This window comes from Dendrobates tinctorius, unplaced genomic scaffold (genome assembly GCF_039654945.1).
Source record: "Dendrobates tinctorius isolate UK_male_01 unplaced genomic scaffold, ASM3965494v1 ptg000007l, whole genome shotgun sequence".
Classification (NCBI taxonomy): domain Eukaryota; kingdom Metazoa; phylum Chordata; class Amphibia; order Anura; family Dendrobatidae; genus Dendrobates; species Dendrobates tinctorius.
The window spans coordinates 10138641-10161584 of NW_027361675.1; positions in this window are offsets into that span (position 1 = coordinate 10138641).

Here is a 22944-nt window from a genome sequence, read left to right on the forward strand (position 1 = left end):
GGACACACTGGTAGCCTGTGACCCCCTTTCTTTCCTTCTGCTCACCGGGTCCAAGGGGTAACAGTTCAGGGCCACTTGCACACTAGGTGATAACACTGCACAGTTAAATGCTAAATCACCTGCAGTGACTCACTGAGCTGAAATCTTGGTATGTTTATGCTCACAGGACGCAGACTCACACTGCACACATACCACCCACACAGTGATGGTGGCGGCAGTGCTAACCTTATGTTCATTGTCTTGATTCGTTAAATGTGTTGTCTTTTTTGTTTTGTTTGTTTTCTCTTTTGTTATTGGCGCTATAATTTTGCACTTGACGTAACTGACTAAAGGATTTAACTAAATGACTCTTATGAAAAATAGATTTAGTTAACAAAATGTTTAGCGGGAATGTGTTACGGAATGTACATTATGTGCTTTGCATTGACCACTCTCTAGTTATTATTAACTAATGTGGTTGTGAGATGATTAAAAGGCATTCAGCATAGCCTATATTTCTATTTTCCATTCAAATTTGGTGCTGAAATTCAACAAAGTCCATATTAGTAAGTACCGTATCATCTCAACCACATTCATCAGCAATAACCAGAATATGGTCAATCCTTTTAACCCCTTTCTGACATTGGGTGTAATTATACACCCATGCCAGCCCCCCTTATTTGGTGCGGGCTCCGGCACTGAACCCTCACTTTTCCGGGTACATGACAGCTGACCTATACAGCCGACATGTGCCTGCAACAGCCGTGGGTGGAATCGCAATCCACCTGCCGCTGTTAACTAGTTGAATGCCACTATCAATCTCTGACAGCAGCTTTTAAATCATGCTTACTGGAAGCGCGTCACTAATCCCGCCCATCGGTGACCCCATCACATGATCGGGGGTCACTGATGGGTCATCATGACAAACAGAGGTCTGTAGCAGATGTCTATTGTTGTCATTGCCAGATTGCAATGAGTGCCAATCCATGGTCAGCGCTCATAGCAAGTGAGCATTTCTGCTACCCAGGCGATCTGAACATCGCCTGTGTGTAGCAGAAGCGATAAAAGTATTGTAGTTTCTAGTCTCCCATGGAAAGTATTGAAGCATGCAAAAAGTAAAAAAAGGTTTTTAAAAATTAAAAAAATATAAAAAGTTCAAATCATCCCCCTTCGCCCCATTCAAAATAAAACAATGAAAAAATCAAATATGCACATATTTGGTAACGCCGCATTTAGAGTCACCCGATCTATCAATGTAAACAAAGAATTAACCCGATTGCTGAATGGTGTAACAAGAAAAAAAATTAAAAACTCCATAATTACGTTTTTTTGGATGCTACATTGCAATTAATTGCAATAACGGTTGATCAAAAAATCATTTCCACAGCAAAATAATATCAATAAGAATGTCAGCTCAACGCATTAAAAATAAGCCCTCACCCAACCCCAGTTCACATGTCACGGAAAATGGCGCCTTTTTTAATTAATTTACAAATTTTGATTTTTTTTTCACCACTTAAATAGAAAAGAACATAGTATAGCAAAAAATGCAAATTTCTTTGGAAAAATAAAGAAAAATCTATTGAAACAGAAAAAAGCAAAAATTCAAAACTGAAATACCCCTGATCGTTAAGTGGTTAAGCACAGTTTAATGTTTTGGAAGAATTTACTTTAAAGGGAACTTGTCACCCCTCAGGGCATTTTTAAGTAAAAGAGCCACCTTCAGCAGCACTAAGGCTGCATTCTGTGAAGGTGGTTCTTATGTTTCTGATCACTGCGCATGCCCGAGAACTGTTGGCACAGCGCAGGCGCTGGCCATGTAACAGCAACACAGGAGGCAGCGCAAAGATGAAAGAGGGGGATGATGGATCTTTTACTTAAAAATGCCCTGGGGGGTGACAATAATCTGCAAACCTGAAAGGCAAATTATAAAAAAATAAATTACAATCTGGTATCAATTGGCTTAAAAATGTATGTGACACATTCCCTTAAAGAAAAATAAATAGAAATATACCTAAAAAAGAGTATTTGATATTTAAAGAAATGGTTGATAGGTTAGAGTAGAGTAGAGTAGGGCCCTGCCAAAAGAGTCTACCTTGTCGTGGTGGCAGGCTTAAAAAATCTTTTGGTCAAAGCAAAAGTTGTTGGCTATGTGTGTGACATGGTGTTTGATTGTGTAAGGTTCTAGAAGGAACGCGAGATGCAATGACGGGACGCAGGCAGAGCAAGGGTTAACAGATTTATTTACAGGGGAATACTCCACACAGGGAGGTAATGAGTTAAACAGCATAAATGGAAAAGGGAGATAAAGGGTTAGACAGAGGAGACAAACGGTACATTAAGGCAAAGGATATAGCAGCGGTTGAGATAATGGCAGTTCGTTAGCACAGATGTAAGTGTTCTGTCCCCACATGAGGCGAATGGAGGTGTAGTTGATTGGGGCTGGGAGAGATTCCTACCTTCTGTTTCCTCAATGCAGAGCAGACAGGACCATTATACAACCAAAATGTGAGCACATATTCTATTAAATAGATATAACTATATAGAAATGAGATCACCATAAAAGATTTTTTGATTCAATACAAAATTTATTTAGTACAATACTGACAATGTCTATGATAACAAGTCATAACAGAAAAATATTTCTTGTGAGAATTGATACACAGCGTGAAACCTCATCACAGAACCCATGAGGGACTCACTGAACGATGAACACCTAGAAATGGCTGATGGTTCAAATAAATCAAAAACTGACTATATATTATAGAAGGTGCTTTAACGATATAAGTGTCTAAATATACCACCTCTATTCCAGTTACAAAGAACCTTATGCACCAGTATTAGTCATAAGTAAATATACATATGTCTGGACTGCTTAGTCCTTGTAAAATAATACTAGAATAATAGTAGAAATAACACTACCACTGAATGGCTAATGATCAGTCCAGACACCTGTCTAACAAACAGCCCAAATAAATTATCTAAGCATACCCACTAATGAGGGTGAAGTATTATACCTGAAGTCATGGTGCCGACAGCAAAAGGTAGGTGCCCCTGCAGCAGTCCCACCCCGCAACCTCGATGTACGTTTTGCCCTAAACAGCTTTGTCAGGAGGCAGGTAGGTAAAGAGTTAAACAGCATAAATGGAAAAGGGAGACAAAGGGTTAGACAGAGGAGACAAACGGTACATTAAGGCAAAGGATATAGCAGCGGTTGAGATAACGGCAGTTCGTTAGCACAGATGTAAGTGTTCTGTCCCCACATGAGGCAAAAGGAGGTGTAGTTGATTGGGGCTGGGAGAGATTCCTACCTTCCGTTTCCTCAATGCAGAGCAGACAGGACCATTGTTGCTGTTTTGCTGTTCATGCGTCCGGAGAGATGATACGCACCAGATATTGTGAAGTCCGGACTTGTTTATTGGAGATCTGGACATACAGCGTATGATTGGTAATGCAGTACTTCTCCAGAAATGCAGGTGTAATGACCAAGGTGGTACAGCAATGTGTGTGCAGCAAGGTGTGCAGCAAGTTGGTAGCAAGATGATTCAGCAAATTGAGCAAATTGTGTGTGTGGTCAAAAAACTGATACCTTTCACAGCCTGGTAAGCGTGTCTCTCCCGGGTGAAAAAGAAACTAGTAATGGCCACCGGCAGGAAGAGAAGGAAGTTATCTGAACTGGAAGTGGGAGGCATGTACTAGAATTACTTAGCTACAGTCTGCTATACAGAAAAAGGAGAGCAGGTGGCAGCAGACCAAATGCAAAACTGAACACAAAGAAAGGTAAGATAACACAACTATATAAGCATACAATCATAACCTTAGATGGAACAGCACACTCCCCGTCTGAAATTCCATAAGGGATTTCACTATATTAATGTTTTTTGTTTAAGTAAAGTTCAATAACCTAGAAAGGAAACACAATAAGGACCTTCAGCTCCACCTTCCGGACCTTACCATCTTGACTAGGGAAAGTCTTTGAAACGATTCCCATAGGCCAGTCGATCCTTCGGGCTTGTTGTTCTTTCATTAGTACCACGTCTCCTTCTTTCAAGTTCAGTATATTCTGTCGCCATTTTCTTCTTCCTTGGAGAGTCACGAGATATTCTTTTCTCCACCGGTTCCAGAAGTAATCAGCGAGGTACTGCACACGTTTCCACTGTTTCTGGTAGGTGTTTGCTAGAGTAAACTCTCCACTAACTGTTAGCGGGTTCCCAGTCTTTTGGGTGAGAAGAGTAGCTGGCTCAAGAATGGTCGGCATTTCGGGATCCATTGGCACTGGGACAAGCGGTCTTGAGTTGATTATGGCAGAAACTTCGGCCAGAAGAGTAACCAAGGTCTCATGCGTAAGCCTTGAAAAGTTCATGTCCATAAACATAGAATTAAGGATGTTGCGGGAGATCCCGCTCATCCTTTCCCAGGAACCTCCCATGTGAGAACTATGCGGAGGAATGAAGATCCAGGTGCAACCTCTTTCTGCCAGTTGACCCTGAATTGGCTTGATGTCAATATCCAGCTCTCAACATGCACCGATGAAGTTGCTTCCGCGGTCAGGCCTCAACTGTTTCACCGGTCCTCTGATCACTAGAAACCGCCAGAGAGCGTTGATCAGACTGGATGTGTCCATAGACTCTGTTACCTCTATGTGGACGGCACAGACACTCATGCAAGTGAATAGTACGGCCCAACATTTGCTGTTGGCGTGGCCACCTCAAGTTCTGCATGCAGATACCATCCATGGCCCAAAGACATCTAGGTGAACGTAGGTGAAAGGTGGCTTGGCACTCAATCTGTCAGAGGGCAGGTTGGCCATTTGTTGATATACCTGTTTTCCTCTGCTTTTCCGACATTACACACAGCGATGTAGTGATCCTGCTACAGGTCTTTTCATACCTATGATCCAAAGCCCTGCAGACCGTACCTTGCCTTCTGTCATCTGCCTGCCTTGGTGCTCGGTTTTTTCAAGAAAGTGCTGGATCAGTAGATCATTGATATGATGTTTACTGGGAATGATGCAAGGATGTTGCTCTGAAGCCGCAATCTTGGCTTGATTTAAACGACCACCGACTCTCAGCAAACCAAAGCTGTCCATTACTGGATTCAAATGGGCAATGGGGCTTTTCAGAGGGATCTGCTGTTTGTGGTGAAGGCATTCCCATTCAGTACTGAATACCCTCTGCTGGATGTAATGTATTATAAGGGACTCACAGTGAGAAATGTCCTCGGCAGAGAGTGGTTTACGGCAGATGTGCCAGCCGTGACAGTCTTTGTCTCCAAGTGAATTGTGATACGATCTCGCAATGTGGACTAACCTTGCGATAGTCTTGACGAGTCTCATCCAATTGGAGAAGCGTTCGAAGTGCTGGCAACTGAGGCTTGAGGTTGGTTTAGTGTTCGTCACCAAAGCACTGACCTCGGAGCGGACTTCTGGATCGCCATCCGGATCCTGGATGCTGAAGACTTCCTGGACACATTCACTTCCCTTCTGTTCCAACAGAAACTTAGGACCTGAAAGCCAAGAAGAGTTAGCAAAGGACCTTATTGACATAGGTCTAGTGGCATGGTCAGCTGGATTAAGTTCAGATGGGATATAGTGCCATTGTTCAGGCTTGGAAGACCTCCTTATTCTCTCGATGCAGTTACTGACGTACACGTAGAAGCGCCTTGTTTGGTTGTAGATGTAACCTAAGACAACATTACTGTCACTGTAGTATTGCACGTAGTGTTGAGCGATACCATCCGATATCGTGAAGGATCGGATCGGACCGATACCCAAAAAGTATCGGGTATCACCGATTCCGATACTGGAAACCCATACAAGTCAATGGGGCACAAATATCGGAATGAAAATAAACCCTTTCTTTACTTGCACATCCAGTTCGGGAGGGGGAAAGACTGTGGGCGGTGCGTGGGTGGACACTGTGCGTGTCTGTGTGTGCGGGCGGGGTCTGTACGGGCCTCTCGGGGGTCTGTGCGGGCCTGCCGGGGGTCTGTGCGGGCCTGCCGAGAGTCTGTGTGGGCCTGCTGAGGGTCTCTGTGGGCCTACCGAGGGTCTCTGCAGGGCTACCGAGGGTCTCTGCGGGCTGCCGTGGATTTGTGTGGGCCTGCCGGGGGTCTGTGCGGGCTGCCGGGGGTCTGTGCGGGCCTGCCGGGGGTTGTGTGTGTGTGTGTGCAGGCATCGTCCGATGGGTCTACAAGTCCCATCGGGCTATGCCTGCTACAATGACAGTGATTAACACATTAGCCAATGATGGGACAGTACTAGTCCCATCATCCGGCTAATGTGTTGAATGTAAAAAAAACAAAAAACATACATGCCACATACATACATATTTACTACATTCATACAACATACATGCATACTACATACTACATATATACTACATTCATACAACATAATACATACTACATACATACAACATACATACATACTTCATATATACTACATTCATACTACATACATATTACATACATACTACATATACACTACATTCATACTACATACATACTTCATATTTACTACATTCATACAACATACATACATACTACATACATACTACATATATACTACATTCATACAACATACATACAACATTCATACAACATACAGTACATACTACATACATACTACATACAGTATATACTACATTCATACAACATACATACATACATAGTACATACTACATACATACTACAGACATAGAACATACATAAAACATGCTACAGACATACAACATACATACTACATACATGCTACATACTACATACAATACATTCATACAATACATACATATAGACATACAGTACATATAACATAGAGTACATACTCACCATCACTTGTCACTTTGATCCCCGAAGCCAGTGTCATCTGTAAAAAATATTAAAATAACAAACAAGCAATATACTCCCTGATCCGCAGAAATCCACGAGTGTCCCACGACGATCTCCCGTGGAGAACAGTAGCATCAGCTGATGTGACCGCTCTCTAGGGGCTCTTGGAATACAATGACAGGAGGTAGGTATCCTTCCGCACTGTATTCCTCCGCCACTGTACAAAAATAGTCCCTAGTCTCACTCTTGGCATTGCTGTGTGAGAAAGTTCGCACGCAGCTTTTGCCATAAAGTGAGACCAGTGAACTATAGTAACCTCTCAGTAATGCACTGCAGGAGATCGTCGTGGGACACTCATGGATTTCTGCTGATCAGGGAGTATATTGCTTGTTTGTTATTTTAATATTTTTTACAGTGAGATGACACTGGCTTCGGGGATCAATGTGACAAGTGATGGTGAGTATGTACTCTATGTTATATGTACTGTATGTCTATATGTATGTATTGTATGAATGTATTGCATGTTGTATGTATGATGTATGTATGTAGCATGTTGTATGTATGTATGTAGTAAGTATGTAGTATGTATGTATGTTGTATGAATGTTCAATTCAATTCAAAGAAGCTTTATTGGCAGGACTAAATAAACGTTAGTTTTGCCAAAGCAAGTGTACAAAAGGGAATAGGGATAGGGACTGTAGGAATGTTGGGTAGGGGCTGTAGGAAAGGTGGATGGTGCAGATCCAGGATGGGGGCTATTGAAGTCCATGGCATAGGGAAGGTGAATGGGGGGCATGGGGCAGATCCAGTATGTAGTATGTATGTAGTATGTATGTATGAATGTAGTATATATGTAGTATATAGTATGTATGTATGTATGTATGTATGTTGTATGAATGTAATATATGTAGTATGTATGTTGTATGAATGTAGTATGTATGTATGTTGTATGAATGTAGTACATATGTAGTATGTATGTATTATGTAGTATATATGCTGTATGAATGTAGTATATATGTAGTATGTATGTTGTATGAATGTAGTATATATGAAGTATGTATGTAGTATGTAGGTAGTATGAATGTAGTATATATGTAGTATGTATGTAGTATGTATGTTTTTTACATTCAACACATTAGCTGGATGATGGGACTACTACTGTCCCATCATTGGCTAATGTGTCATTGTAGCAGGCATAGACCGATGGGACTTGTAGTCCCATCGGACGATGCCTGCACACACACGACCCCCGGCAGGCCCCTTCAAGCCCCCGGCAGGCCCGCACAGACCCCCGGCAGCCCGAACAGACCCCCGGCAGGCCCGTACAGACCCCCGCCAGCAGGCCCGCACAGACCGCGCATCATGATGACATCATTTCAGCAGCCAATCACAGCCATGCCATTATTTAACATGGCTAACATAACTGGCTGATAGCATTATGGGAACTTCCGATTCTGGTATTCGATATTGTAAAAATATCGGTACTCGGTATCGGAATTCCGATACCGCGAATATCGGCCGATACTCGATATTTGCGGTATCGGAATGCTCAACACTAAATGCATGTCATCTATGTTGGTCTCCAGATCATGCTGTATAAAGTCTCCGAGTTCTACCGCAAGCACGGCTGCACAGAGTTCAAGCCTGGGAATAGTGTGGTCAGGCTTGGGAGCCAACTTAGCCTTGCTAAAGACGAACCCAACGTGATCTTGATTGTCAGGTCCCGTCACCTTCAGATAGGCAACTGCTGTAATGGCCTCCGTGGATGCATCCGAGAACACATGGAGTTCCTTCCTAGTGCTAGCAACAAGTGTAGTTCTGGAGTAGCATCTTGGTATGTGGATCTCATCCAAGGCACACAAAGACTGCTTCCAGGTTTCCCATTTTGGTTCCTTCTCAGGAGGGAGTGGGGCATCCCAGTCCTTGACGGTTTCGGAAAGCTGTCTCAGAAGGGATTTACCTTATATGGTAATTGGTGCTACAAATCCCAGTGGGTCGTATAAGCTATTCACCACTGACAGGACACCACGTTTAGTGAATGGTTTGTCTGCACAGTTTATTTGGAAACTGAAGGCGTCGACTGACAGGTTCCACCTCAAGCCTAAGCTTCTCTGCACAGGCAGACAGTCTGGTCCCAGGTCTATGTCCTTGAATCCTGGTGCATGGTCGCTTGAATCAAAGGCTCTCATGACAGCCATGCTGTTTGAAGCAATTTTGTGCAATCTAAGCTTAGCTTGGTACAGCATACCTTGGGTCCTCTTGAGTAGATCGAAGCCGCTTCTTCTGTGGGTAGAGATTTTAGTCCATCATCTACATAGAAGTCTTTCTCTACAAAGTCTCTGGCGTCTGTTCCATATTCGGTCTCTCCTTCTTGTGCGGTTCTCCGCAGACCATAGGTTGCCACTGCTGGGGAAGGGCTGTTCCCGAATACGTGCACCCTCATGTGATACTCCACCATCTCTTTGCTGGGGTCATTGTCCTTGTACCATAGGAACCTGAGGAAATTCCTGTGGTCCTCTCTATGAAACAGTGGAACCAGGCCCGGATTGGCAATATAACCAACCGGGCATTTTCCCGCTGGGCCGCTGTCACGTGGGCCGCGGGCGGCAGCGCCCGATCATCTGGCCGCTTGCCAGCTGCTGCGGCCACTGTGGCTTCTGCCGCCGGCCCTCTGCGGGCATGGCAGTGATAGTTTCAAGTTCCTCCCGCACTGCAGGGAGATAAGACGCCACGCCCCTCCCACACACACCCCATCCTCGCCGTAGCATGAGACCCCCCCGCCCCCACTCACAGTGTTGCACTCGCTTGCCTGCTCGCTCTGTTCGCAGGACCTGTGATTAGGTCACAGGAGGGGAGGAGTCAGGGGGTCACATGATCAGGAGCCTTTGTCCAGACCCCCCCGATCATGTCACCTCTGACTCCGCCCCTCCTGTGACCTCATCACAGGTCCTGTGCGCTCAGCCTTGCCTCTACCGTCTGCAAGACTCTGCTTTGCTGTTGTCATGGTGCTGGTTGAGGTAAGTATGTGTGGGGTCAGGATTTACAGTGTGGATGTAGCAGAGCTGTGTGTGTATGAGGTGTACGGAGCGGAGCCGTGTGTGTACGAGGTGTACGGAGCGGAGCCGTGTGTGTACGAGGTGTACGGAGCGGAGCCGTGTGTGTACGAGGTGTACGGAGAGGAGCCGTGTGTGTAGGAGGTGTACGGAGCGGAGCCGTGTGTACGAGGTGTACGGAGCGGAGCCGTGGGTGTACGAGGTGTACGGAGCGGAGCCGTGTGTGTGCGAGGTGTACGGAGAGGAGCCGTGTGTACGAGGTGTACGGAGCGGAGCCGTGTGTGTGCGAGGTGTACAGAGAGGAGCCGTGTGTGTACGAGGTGTGCGGAGCGGAGCCGTGTGTACGAGGTGTACGGAGCCGAGCCGCGTGTGTACGAGGTGTGCGGAGCGGAGCCGTGTGTACGAGGTGTACGGAGCGGAGCCGTGTGTGTGCGAGGTGTACGGAGAGGAGCCGTGTGTGTACGAGGTGTGCAGAGCGGAGCCGTGTGTACGAGGTGTACGGAGCCGAGCCACGTGTGTACGAGGTGTGCGGAGCGGAGCCGTGTGTACGAGGTGTACGGAGCGGAGCCGTGGGTGTACGAGGTGTACGGAGCGGAGCTGTGGGTGTACGAGGTGTACGGAGCGGAGCCATGTGTACGAGGTGTACGGAGCGGAGCTGTGTGTACGGAGCGGAGCCGCGTGTACGAGGTGTGCGGAGCCGTGTGTACGAGGTGTACGGAGCAGAGCCGCGTGTGTACGAGGTGTACGGAGCGGAGCCGTGTGTACGAGGTGTACGGAGCGGAGCCGTGTGTGTACGGGGTGTACGGAGCGGAGCCGTGTGTACGAGGTGTACGGAGCAGAGCCGCGTGTGTACGAGGTGTACGGAGCGGAGCCGTGTGTACGAGGTGTACGGAGGGGAGCCGCGTTTGTACGGGGTGTACGGAGCGGAGCCATGTGTACGAGGTGTACGGAGCGGAGCCGCGTGTGTACGAGGTGTACGGAGCGGAGCCGCGTGTGTACGAGGTGTACGGAGCGGAGCCGCGTGTGTACGAGGTGTACGGAGAGGAGCCGCGTGTACGAGGTGTACGGAGCAGAGCCGCGTGTGTACGAGGTGTACGGAGCGGAGCCGTGTGTACGAGGTGTACGGAGGGGAGCCGCGTTTGTACGGGGTGTACGGAGCGGAGCCATGTGTACGAGGTGTACGGAGCGGAGCCGCGTGTGTACGAGGTGTACGGAGCGGAGCCGCGTGTGTACGAGGTGTACGGAGCGGAGCCGCGTGTGTACGAGGTGTACGGAGAGGAGCCGCGTGTACGAGGTGTACGGAGCGGAGCCGTGTGTACGAGGTGTACGGAGAGGAGTCGTGTGTACGAGGTGTACGGAGAGGAGCCGTGTGTGTACGAGGTGTACGGAGCGGAGCCACGCGTGTACGGAGCGGAGCCACATGTGTATGAGGTGTACGGAGAGGAGCCACGCGTGTACGAGGTGGTCGGAGTGGAGCCGTGTGTGTCTGAAGTGGAGCCATATGTGTATGGGATGTATGGAGCAAAGCATACAAAGCGGGTTTTTCCCACGGACACAGGAGTACACAGCGGAGCCCCGAGGAGCATTTTAAAACACACATGACGTTCCACCTGAAGTGATATGCTGGAAGCTGACGGGAAATGAGATAATTTCTTGAGGAGATTGTGATGGAACCAGGAATGCTTCAGATCCATCACCGTGTCCTCCTCCGACAGCGCAGACAGCAGGATCGCCTTGGAATCGGGGATGCCGGCCATGTGAGCGGATCATGATAGGTCCTGCACCGGGAGGCTCAGGTGGGCACTACAATGGGAGCCGGGCTGCTATAGTATCTTTGTAGAATCTTTCTTTATTTCTTTCTCTCTTTTTCTTTCTTGCTCTGTTCTTTCATTCTCTGTTCTGTCTTTCCCTCATTTTCTTTCTCTCTCTGTTCTTTCTTTCTCTCTCTGTTCTTTCTTTCTCTCTCTAATCTTTCTTTTTTCTCTCTCTGTTCTTTCTTCCCCTCTTTCTTTCTTTTTCTTTCATCTCTCTCTCTCTGTTCTTTATTTCCCCTCTTTCTTTCTTTTTCTTTCCTCTCTTTCTCTCTGTTCTTTCTTTCTTTTCTTTACTTCTTTCTTTCTCTCTCTGTTCTTTCTCTGTCTCTCTCTGTTCTTTCTTTCTCTCTCTGTTCTTTCTTTTTTCTCTCTCTGTTCTTTCTTCCCCTCTTTCTTTCTTTTTCTTTCGTCTCTCTCTCTCTGTTCTTTATTTCCCCTCTTTCTTTCTTTTTCTTTCCTCTCTTTCTCTCTGTTTTCTTTCTTTTCTTTACTTCTTTCTTTCTCTCTCTGTTCTTTCTCTGTCTCTCTCTGTTCTTTCTTTCTTTCCCCTCTTTCTTTCTCTCTCTGTTCTTTCTCTGTCTCTCACTGTTCTTTCTTTCTTTCCCCTCTTTCTTTCTCTCTCTGTTCTTTCTCTGTCTCTCACTGTTCTTTCTTTGTCTCTCACTGTTCTTTCTTTCTTTCTTTCCCCTTTCTTTCTCGCTCTCTCTGTTTTCTTTTTTCTCTCTCTCTCTGTTTTCTCTCTTTCTTAGTGCCAGTCAGTGTGCCCATAATGCCAGCCACTGTGCCCTCAGTACCAGTCAGTGTGATCAGCAGTGCTAAATGGGTGCGATTAGGTGTGGACATGGGTGTGACTAGTTGTGAAATGGGTGTGGCTGGGCGTGGCCAAAATTTGCAGCCGCTCGCTTCGCGCACCGCAGTCTTTGTACATCTTTCCCTTCTTCAAAAGTTGGGAGGTATGATAGGGGCGGCTATGACCAGGGGGTCTGGTTGCCCAATAGAGAGCAGTTCTGCCAGGAATTCTGTAATCATGCATACAAAAGGGGACAGAGCTTTCGGAGGAGTACTGTACCTAAAAGCAATAAATAGGACTGAGCTGAAATACTGGTCACAGCTCTGACTACATGTTATATAGTCGTGTTAATCTCCTCTCACTTCTTGTAAACTACAAGTGTACAAAGATATTATATAGTTACTATGTGACTAGTGGGCCTGTGTAACTTCAAATGCCAGGGCTGAATTTTAGTCCCAGTCCGGCCCTGAGTGGAACATCTGTTCAATGTTGGCAGTGATGGCGATGGGTTCTTTCCGGAACCTCATCAACACTCCTACTAGGTTGTTTGTAAGGTTAGGACCCGTGAGGAGGACTTTGTTGAGACATACACCTTGATGTTTGGCGCTTGAATCAAAGCCAACTCTAATTTGCTTCGGTTTCCATGGGTGATATACTCCGAATGAGGGTAGGTACCAGCACTCCTCGTTTTCCTTTAAGGGAGGCGCTGGCTCCGCATGGTTATTCCGGAATATCTTGCTCATAAAGGTGACAATGTGTTCTTTCATCTCCGGTTTGTTGCTAAGTGGGCACTGGAGAGAATTGAATCTGGACAGGGCTTGTTCACGATTGTTGTGTGGCAGAGCTGACTGTGGCAGAGCTGAGTGTGTGGCAGAGCTGACTGTGGCAGAGCTGAGTGAGTGAGTGTGTGTGTGTGTGTGTGGCAGAGCTGACTGAGCCTCTTTTAAAAGAAACCAGGTGGAAACTCTGCCATGAAAGTCTTGGCCTTTGTAGGCTACTGTGCCTTGGTTTAATGCAGGAAAACATTCTGCTCAAGTCATGTACCAAAGTTATACATCAAGCTGGGCACCACAAATGGTCACTCCTGACTGCTCTGCCAGAGGTTCCTCTCATCCATCCTATAGGCTATATACACCTTCACATATCATTTTTTAAATCTTTATTTCTTGAAAGCAAAGATAAGCAACTTTGTAAGTAGTCTTCATAAAGTAGATCTTCCAGATAAAATTGTACTGCTTAATCCCTTCAGAATATACTTCTAAAACACTTACAAATCACAGTCCCCCTTCTCTCTGGATTACTGCACCACTCCGCTCCTCTTCGGGACTACTCAGACTAGTCACCTCCTACAGGGTCTTTCTAATGTGAGGACCAGAAGTAGGTTTCTCAGTCTAAGTTTTTGTGAGTCTTGTTCTGAGTCTCATAGGGTTACACTGGGAAAATCGCTCCGGCCCTTGACATACGCCCCTGTGTGTGAGCCGACCAGTCTGATTTACAGTCATGTGGTTGCGATGTGGAACAGCGCAGTATTTTTACCTACACTGCAGTTACAATCAGGGCTCGCTCACACTAGCATATAAAAAGTCAGTCCCATTCTCATCCAGGAGAGCGGGACGATTTTTTCTCTCCCTTGTCATCTCTGTGCTGTCCGTGTGCAATCAAATTTGTTATCGTATTGCACTCAATTCATACGCTCGTGTGAGCGAGCCCTCAGAAGGAATCAGGCAGTAACATTTTAGCTGGGAGAGCTACTTTCACACTTTTACCGTTTGGCTGCTGCAGTTTCTGTGGTTTTCCTAGTTGAGTGGTCTGCTAAAATGTTACAAATCCATCAGTGTTCCTGCCCAGTTCTGCCGGCTTTCTCTGCTCTCCTACCTTTTCTCGGAGATGGGAGGAGGGCAGGTCCGGACTGGCCTTCTGGCAATTCTAACAAATGCCAGATGGACTGGTCCAGGCGTGGGCCACTTTGTCTGCTATACTGTCAACAGTATCAGTGTCCTCACGGTGCAGTTGAGACGGAGCATCAGGGGGAGGAAAACATGGGCCTATGTACTTTTAATGCCAGGGTCTGTATTTCAATTCCAGTCTGTCCCTGGAGGGGGTACACAAATTGGCAGTGGAGAGCGGAGAAAGTATCTCAAGGAGGGCAAAGAAAACAATTTTTATGAAAGGAGAAAAGCAGATGAAGAGGAAATTCTCAGCACCCTGGATACACACAAACCTCATATCCAGCCTATATTACTGTGAGAGACACTCCCGCAAGGGTAAAGTCTGACACTTGGAATAGGCTGCAATCTGAAAATAAAGGAATGAAGACTGCAGGCTGATTTGGGATTTTTGGGCCGATCAGTGACTGACATCTATATCTGTATGTAAACTTACACATAGATAGCTGTCAGCCACTGATAGGACCGCCCACTGGACCCAAAGTCCCAGAAGGAGCAGAGGAATGATCAAAACAGGTTATACTGAATCATTCTGCTCAGCTCCCCCTGCTCTATAACATGGGGCCGGCAGATTGGGCGGCATTTACCTAGGGAAACAGTTTTTTTCTACTCCTCTTCTGATCTTTCGCTCCTTTCCTCTCCACTTTAGCTCTTTTCTTTCTTCCACTGTAGTCAGGTAATTGACGGCCGCGTACTCAATAATGGATAGGAAGACGAATAGAAAGCTGATCCACAAGTAGACGTCTACGGCTTTAATGTAAGACACCTGAGGCATTGAGGCACTGACTCCCGTGATGACTGTGGACATGGTCAGTACAGTGCGGATACCTGTTCATTGGAAAGAATCAACACCAGGAATTCATTGTGGCAAGAAAACTGTGCTTTGTGTTCTGCTAACAAGCTGAATATATACTGGGAAGCAGGCAGCCCCCATTGTAGTCGATAGGGCCCATCTGCTTCCATTATATAGCGGATCTGTATTCTTCTTGAGTTTTATTTCTCTGTTCTTGGAACAGAAGAGATAAACTAAATTAAAATACGCAAGTGTGACTAAAGCCTTATCCAGATCCATTTGTAGCATAGCACTATCCTACTTTGTATTAATAAATGTTATAAATTTATTGTAAACTGCAATATTGATATTTTCTTGTGCAATCGTCCTACAAGGTGATCAATAATTATATTAAAATAGAATTCAGTGTCAGTTATATTCATAGCATAATGTCCAGTAGATGGCGAACTTGTACTACTGAAGTCAGTCACGGTTAGCGCCTGCAGTGCTATAATACTGGTTCTATGTATTTTTTTATGACGCTAAGAGAGTTGCCAATATTTAAGAATTTTTTTTTCATTTATATGCAAGTATCATTTTTGTAAATGGGTTTTATTAAAAATTTTGCACCGTTTTACTTTTTTACTATTTTACTTTAGTTTCCCTGCACATTCACCATTGATGTGGTCTGTAGTCATCAATCAGTTAAAAGGAGCTCAGAAAAAAAAGACAGAGTTAAAAACTGCCTGTGAGATAGTCAAGGCGGGCTGACTGATGGTTTCTCAGTTACCTCCTTCTGCAGCCAGTAATAGACAATGCAACACCGAGGCTATAAAAAGTAAATGGTGCAACATTTTTAATCAAACCCAATTGCAGAAATGTTTTGTTTTTAAAAGCCTCAATTACATCTATTTAACCCCTTAAGCCCCAAGGGTGGTTTGCACGTTCATGGCCAATTTTTACAATTCTGACCACTGTCCCTTTATGAGGTAATAACTCTGAAACGCTTCCATGGATCCCAGTGATTCTGACATGGTTTTCTCGTGACATATTGTACTTCATGTTAGTGGTAAAATTTCATTCATATAACTTGCGTTTATTTGTGAAAAAATGGAAATTTGGCAAAAATTTTGAAAATTTTGCAATTTTCCAAATTTGATTTTTTATGCCCTTAAATCACAGAGATACGGCACACAAAAAACTTGATAAGTAACATTTCCCACATGTTTACTTCACATCAGCACAATTTTGGAGCCAAAATTTTTTTTTGTTAGGAAGTTATAAGGGTTAAAAATTGACCAGCGATTTCTCATTTTTGCAACACCATTTTATTTTTACGGATCACATCACATTTGAAGCCACTTTGAGGGGTCTATATGATAGAAAATACCAAAAAGTGACACCATTCTAAAAACTGCACCCCTTAAGGTGCTCAAAACCACATTCAAGAAGTTTTTTAACTCTTTAGGTTCGTCACAGGAATTTTTTGAATATTTAAAAAAAATGAACATTTAACTTTTTTTCACAAAAAAAATACTTCAGGTTCAATTTTTTTTATTTTACCAAGGGTAACAGGAGATAATGGACTGCAAAAGTTATTGTGCAATTTGTCCTGAGTACGCTGATACCTGATATGTGGGGGGGAACCACTGTTTCGGCGCATAGCAGACCTCAGAAGGGAAGGAGCGCCGTTTGACTTTTTCAATGCAAAATTGGCTGGAATTCAGATCGGACGCCATGTCGCGTTTGGAGAGCCCCTGATGTACCTAAACAGTGGAAAACCCCCACAAGTGACCCCATTTTGGAAACTAGACCCCCCAAGGAACTTATCTAGATTTGTGGTGAGAACTTTGAACCCACAAGGGCTTCACAGAAGTTTATAACGTACAGTGGTACAATTAAAAAATCATATTTTTTCCACAAAAATGATCTTTTCACCCCCAATTTTTATTTTCCCAAGGGTAACAGGACCATAAAAGTTATTGTGCAATTTGTCCTGAGTACGCTGATACCCCACATGTGGGGGTAAACCACTATTTGGGCGCATGGCACAGCTCGGAAGGGAAGCAGGCCATTTGACGTTTTTGGCTGGAATTGAGATCGGACACCATGTCGCGATTGGAAAACCCCTGATGTACCAAAACAGTGGAAACCCCCCACAAATGACACCATTTTGGAAACTAGACCCCCCAAGGAACTTATCTAGATGTGTGGTGAGCACTTTGAACCCCCCAGTGCTTCACAGAAGTTTATAACGCCCGGGCGTGAAAATAAAAAAATCGTATTTTTTCCACAAACATGATCTTTTAGTCACCAATTTTTTTTATTTTCCCAAGGGTACAAAGAGAAATTGGACCCCAAAAGTTGTTGTCCAACTTGTACTGAGTGCGCTGACACCCCATATGTGGAAGAAAACTACTGTATGGACACACGTCGGGGCTCGGAAGGGAAGTAGTGACGTTTTGGAATGCAGACTTTGATGGAATGGTCTGCGGGTGTCATGTGCGTTTGGAGAGCCCCTGATGTGCCTAAAATATTGAAACTCCCCACAAGTGACCCCATTTTGGAAACTAGACCCCCCATGGAACTTATCTAGATGTGTGGTGAGCACTTTGAACCCCCAAGTGCTTCACATTAGTTTATAATGCCTGGGCGTGAAAATAAAAAAATCATTTTTGTCCACAAAAATGATATTTTTGCCCCCAATTTTTTTATTTTCCTAAGGCTAACAGGAGAAATTGTACCCCAAAAGTTGTTTTGCAATTTGTCCTGAGTAGGCTGATAGCCTAAATGTGGGGGTAAAACACTGTTTGGGTGCATAGCAGAGCTTGGAAGGGAAGGAGCACCATTTGACTTTTTCAACGCAGAATTGGCTGGAATTGAGATCAGACACCATGTTGCATTTGGAGAGCACCTGATGTGCCCACACAGTGGAAACCCCCAATTCTAACTCCAACCCTAACCCCAACACACCCCTATCCCTAATCACAGCCCAAACTCTAGCCTCAACCCTAACCCTAGCCCTAACCCTAGCCCTAAAACTAGCCCTAGCCCTAATGGGAAAATGGAAATAAATACATTTTCTTTTAGTTTTATTATTTTTCCCTAACTAAGGCGGTGATAACGGGGGGTTTGATTTACTATTTATGGCGGTTTTTATGTTTGGCGGCTGTCGCACGCTAAAAGACGCTTTTTATTGTAAAAATAGTTTTTGCATCACCACATATTGAGAGCTATAATTTTTCCGTATTTTGACCCACTGAGCCATGTGAGGTCTTCTTTTTTGCGGGACGAGTTGCCGTTTTTATTGGTGCCATTTTCGGGTACGTGACATATTTTTATAGCTTTTTATTCTGATTTTTGTGACGCAGAATGAACAAAAACCAGCGTTTCATGAATTTCTTTTGGGGGGGTGTGTTTACACCATTCCGCGTGCGATAAAATTGATAAAGCGGTTTTATTCTTCGGGTCAGTACGGTTACAGCGATACCTCATTTAGTTCGTTTTTTATGTTTTGTCGGTTTTATGCAATGAAAACTATTTTATATAAAAAATAATTATTTTTGCATCGCTTTATTCTGCGAGCTATAACTTTTTTATTTTTTTGCGGATGATGTTGTATGGAAGCTCGTTTTTTGCGGAACTAGCTGACGTTTTCAGCGGTACCATGCATATTTATATGCGTCTTTTTGATCGCGCGTTATTGCACTTTTTGTTCGGCGATATGATAATAAATCATTATTTTTTGGTTTGTTTTTTATTTTTATTTTTTAAGGGGTTCGCTAAAGGGGTTAACTAATGGGACTGTTTTATAAGGCGGGTCGTTACGGACGCGGCGATACCAAATATGTGTACTTTTATTGTTTTGTTTTTTTTATTTTCAAAAAATGAATTTATTGGGGAATATTTTTTTTTTTTTTACTAATTTATTTAGCAATTTTTTTAAAATTATTTTTACACATTTTTTTTTTTAACTTTATTATATTGTCCCATGTGGGACATCACTGTCCTGTGACAGATTGCTGATCTGTCACATCACAGATCACTGTGACAGATCAGCTATCTGTCACAGGCATTGAAGCAGACTTCCTCATGCCTGCGCTTTGCAGGCAGTGAGGAAGTCAGCTCCCTACAGGCCCCCGAAGGTCACCGTCGCCATGTTGGATCCGGGGGCCTGTAGGGAAAGAGCCCCCCGCAGCAGCGATGCACATTGCGCTGCCGTGGGGGGCTCAAGGAAGCACGGAGGGAGCCCCCTCCCTGCCGATGCTTCCCTTTAACCCCCGGTACACCGCGATCGTGTTTGATTGCGGTGTACAAGGGGTTAATGTGTCGGGGGCGGTCCGTGACCGCCCCTGACACATTGTGCCTGGTGTCAGCTATGATAATTAGCTGACACCCAGCCGCAATAAGCGGCGCTCACCACGTGGGCGCCGCTTATCGCTATGACGTATTATCCCGTCCCTGGGAATTAAGTCCCAGGACACATGGACGGGATAGTAAGTCTAATAGCAGAAAGGGGTTAAATAAGAAAATAAATTGTCCCCAGGGGTGAATAACCCCAAGGTGCTTTTCTGGGGAGTCACGCTTACCTAGTGATCCTCTGGCAGGTACAGCTCTCCTGTCAATCCAGAAAGAAACCCATGACAGCATCTCCATGAGCATCGCTGGGAAATAGGTCTGAAGCAGGAAGAAGAATATGTGCCGTCTCAGGATGAAGTTGATGAAGAGTCTGTTGTACCATCCTATAAACAGATGACATTTGTGTAATATTCATCCTGCCGGTTACAGGAGCATGATACAGGATTACTTGTTCTATGGGAAGAATCTTTAGGCTAAGTTCACACTGGGCATTTTTTCAGCATTTTTTTATGGAAATTTTCATCTGCGTTTTAAAGCACCAGCAAAGTCTATGAGGTTTCAGAAATCTCATACACACACATTGGGGTTTTCATTACCATTATTTTGTGCTTTGCATGTTTCTTTGGACATAGAGCATGTCACTTCTTTCAGCGTTTTTCACCCATTGACTTGAATGGGTGGTGAAAAATGCTGCAAAAATGCAGGTATCAGGTTTTGATGCGTTTTTTTGTGCCAAAACCTGATTCTATGGAAAAGGACTTTTTTTCAACACCAAACTTTAATCAGTATCAGGGGCTGGCTGGCAAATTGTAGCCTGGGGGGCAAGCACAATGCAGTGGCCCACTGTGACATGGGCCGCGACCCTTCTGTCACCCCTTTTTTCGAATATGAGCTGCCGGCACCGACATCAGGGGCTTATCTACAGCATTCTGTAATGCTGTAGATAAGCCCCCGATGTAACCGGAAAGACAAGAAAAATGAGTTAGATTATACTCACCCAGGGGCGGTCCAAGTCCGGACCGATGGGTGTCGCAGTCCTGTCCAGCGCCTCCCATCTTCTAACGGTGACATCCTCTTCTTTTCTTCATGTCGTGGCTCCTGCACAGGTGCACTGCTCTGCCCTGTTGAGGGCAGAGCAGAGTCCTGCAGTGCGCAGGCGCTGGGAGAGGTCCAGTGCCTGCGCACCGCAATATTCTGCTCTGCCCTCAGCAGGGCAGAGCAGTGCACCTGCGCCGGAGCCACGACAAGAAGGAAAGAAGAGGATGGCATAGCATGAAGATGGTAGGCGCCGGACCGCAACACCCATCGGACCAAGACCAGACCGCCCACCGGTAAGTATAATCTAACGTGTTTTTCTTCTCTTTCAGGTTACATCGGGGGCTTATCTACAACATTACGGATAAGCCCCTGATGTTGATCCCGGCAGCTCATATTCGAAAAAAGGGGTGACAGAATCCCTTTAAGGCATCGGTCTCCTGTAGTAGCACTTGAGTATAGCACATGTGCGACAGAAGTACACCTTCTAACAACCTATTTCATAAAAATGGTTGAGGAACAATAAATACTTATCAATAGAAAAAAGGCTCTGTTGGTGTATCACCACCGAAAACATAAGTAAGTGCTCAGTTAACAAATTTATTTCTCTCATTTGCTTCATCTCAGCGTGTTAGCCAGGGGTCCACAGCATACCATATATTGATATCAGCACAAATCCTGCCATGCTGCAGGTCCAGCTCTCTGAACCCTCGGCACACTATACCACCACGGTCAGCACATGGTAATAGTACCGCAATTTTACTAAATTATTGGTAGTGGTTGTAGTAGTGCCTATACAACAAGCCGATAATTAAGTGACCACCACATCAAATCCCTCTCCTGGGCAGCCCATTCTCCAGACCTGAACCTCACTGAAAACCTCTGGAATGTAATCAAGAGGAAGATGGATAGTCACAAGCCATCAAACAAAGAAGAACTGCTTACATTTTTGTACCAGAAGAGGCATAAGTTCACCCAAAAGCAGTGTGACAGACTGGTGGAAAGCAGCCAAGAGGCATGAAAGCTGTGATTAAAAATCATGGTTATTCCACAAAATATTGATTTCTGAACTCTTCCTGAGTTAAAACATTAGTATTGTTATTTTGAAATGATTATGAACTTGTTTTCTTTGCATTATTTGAGGTCTGAAAGCACGCGAACCGGAGGCAGGGAGAGAAGCACAGTGACAGGGAACAGGACGAAGAGAGTATGTGGTGTTTTTTTCCTTATATGTATTGGCTATTTGGGTGGGCATGGGGAGGCTATGGGGGTGACGACATGGTGCTGCACACCTGGGGTGGATGATGACATGGTGCTGCACACCTGGGGTGGATGACGACATGGTGCTGCACACCTGGGGTGACATGAGGGGGTGATATGGTGCTGCTGCTGCTGCACATGGTGTATATAGGGAGGGTGTGTGGGGCTCATGCAGTATATATATGGGGAGGCTGTGTGGGGGCTCATGCAGTATATATATGGGGAGGCTGTGTGGGGCTCATGCAGTATAAGGGAAGGCTGTGTGGGTCTCATGCAGTATATGTCGAGGCTGTGTTGGGCTCGCTCTGTATATAGGGAGGCTGTATGGGGCTCATGCAGTATATGGGGAGGCTGTGTGGGGCTCATGCAATATATGGGGAGGCTATGTGGGTCTCATGCAGTATATGGGGAGGCTGTGTGGGGCTCATGCAGTATATGGGGAGGCTGTGTGGGGCTCATGCAGTATATGGGGAGGCTGTGTGGGGCTCATGCAGCATATGGAGAGGCTGTGTGGGGCTCATGCAGTATATGGGGAGGCTGTGTGGGGCTCATGCAGTATATGGGGAGGCTGTGTGGGGCTCATGCAGTATATAGGGAGGCTATGTGGGGCTCATGCAGTATATGGGGAGACTGTGTGGGTTTCATGCAGTATATGGGGAGGCTGTGTGGGGCTCATGCGGTATATATAGGGAGGCTGTGTGGGTCTCATGCCGCATATAAGGGGCTGTTGGGGGTGCTCATACAATATACTGAAGGGGCTGTGCTCGGGTTCAAACGATATATAGGGGGGTGTTGGCATTCTTAATTCTGCTCAATATACAATTCTGATACAATTAATATTAATAAAATTATCAATAATATCATAATTATAAAATATCAATGCTAATATTGAGAAGAATTAATTTTGGCCTATTGGTTCGGCCCTCCACGACAGTCATGGTCTCTCATGTGGCCCCTCAGGAAAATTAATTGCCCACCCCTGTTATAGAGGGTCACATCAACAATACAGAGGGTCACATCAACAATACAGAGGGTCACATCCACAATACAGAGGGTCACATCCACAACACAGAGGGTCACATCCACAATACAGAGGGTCACAAACATT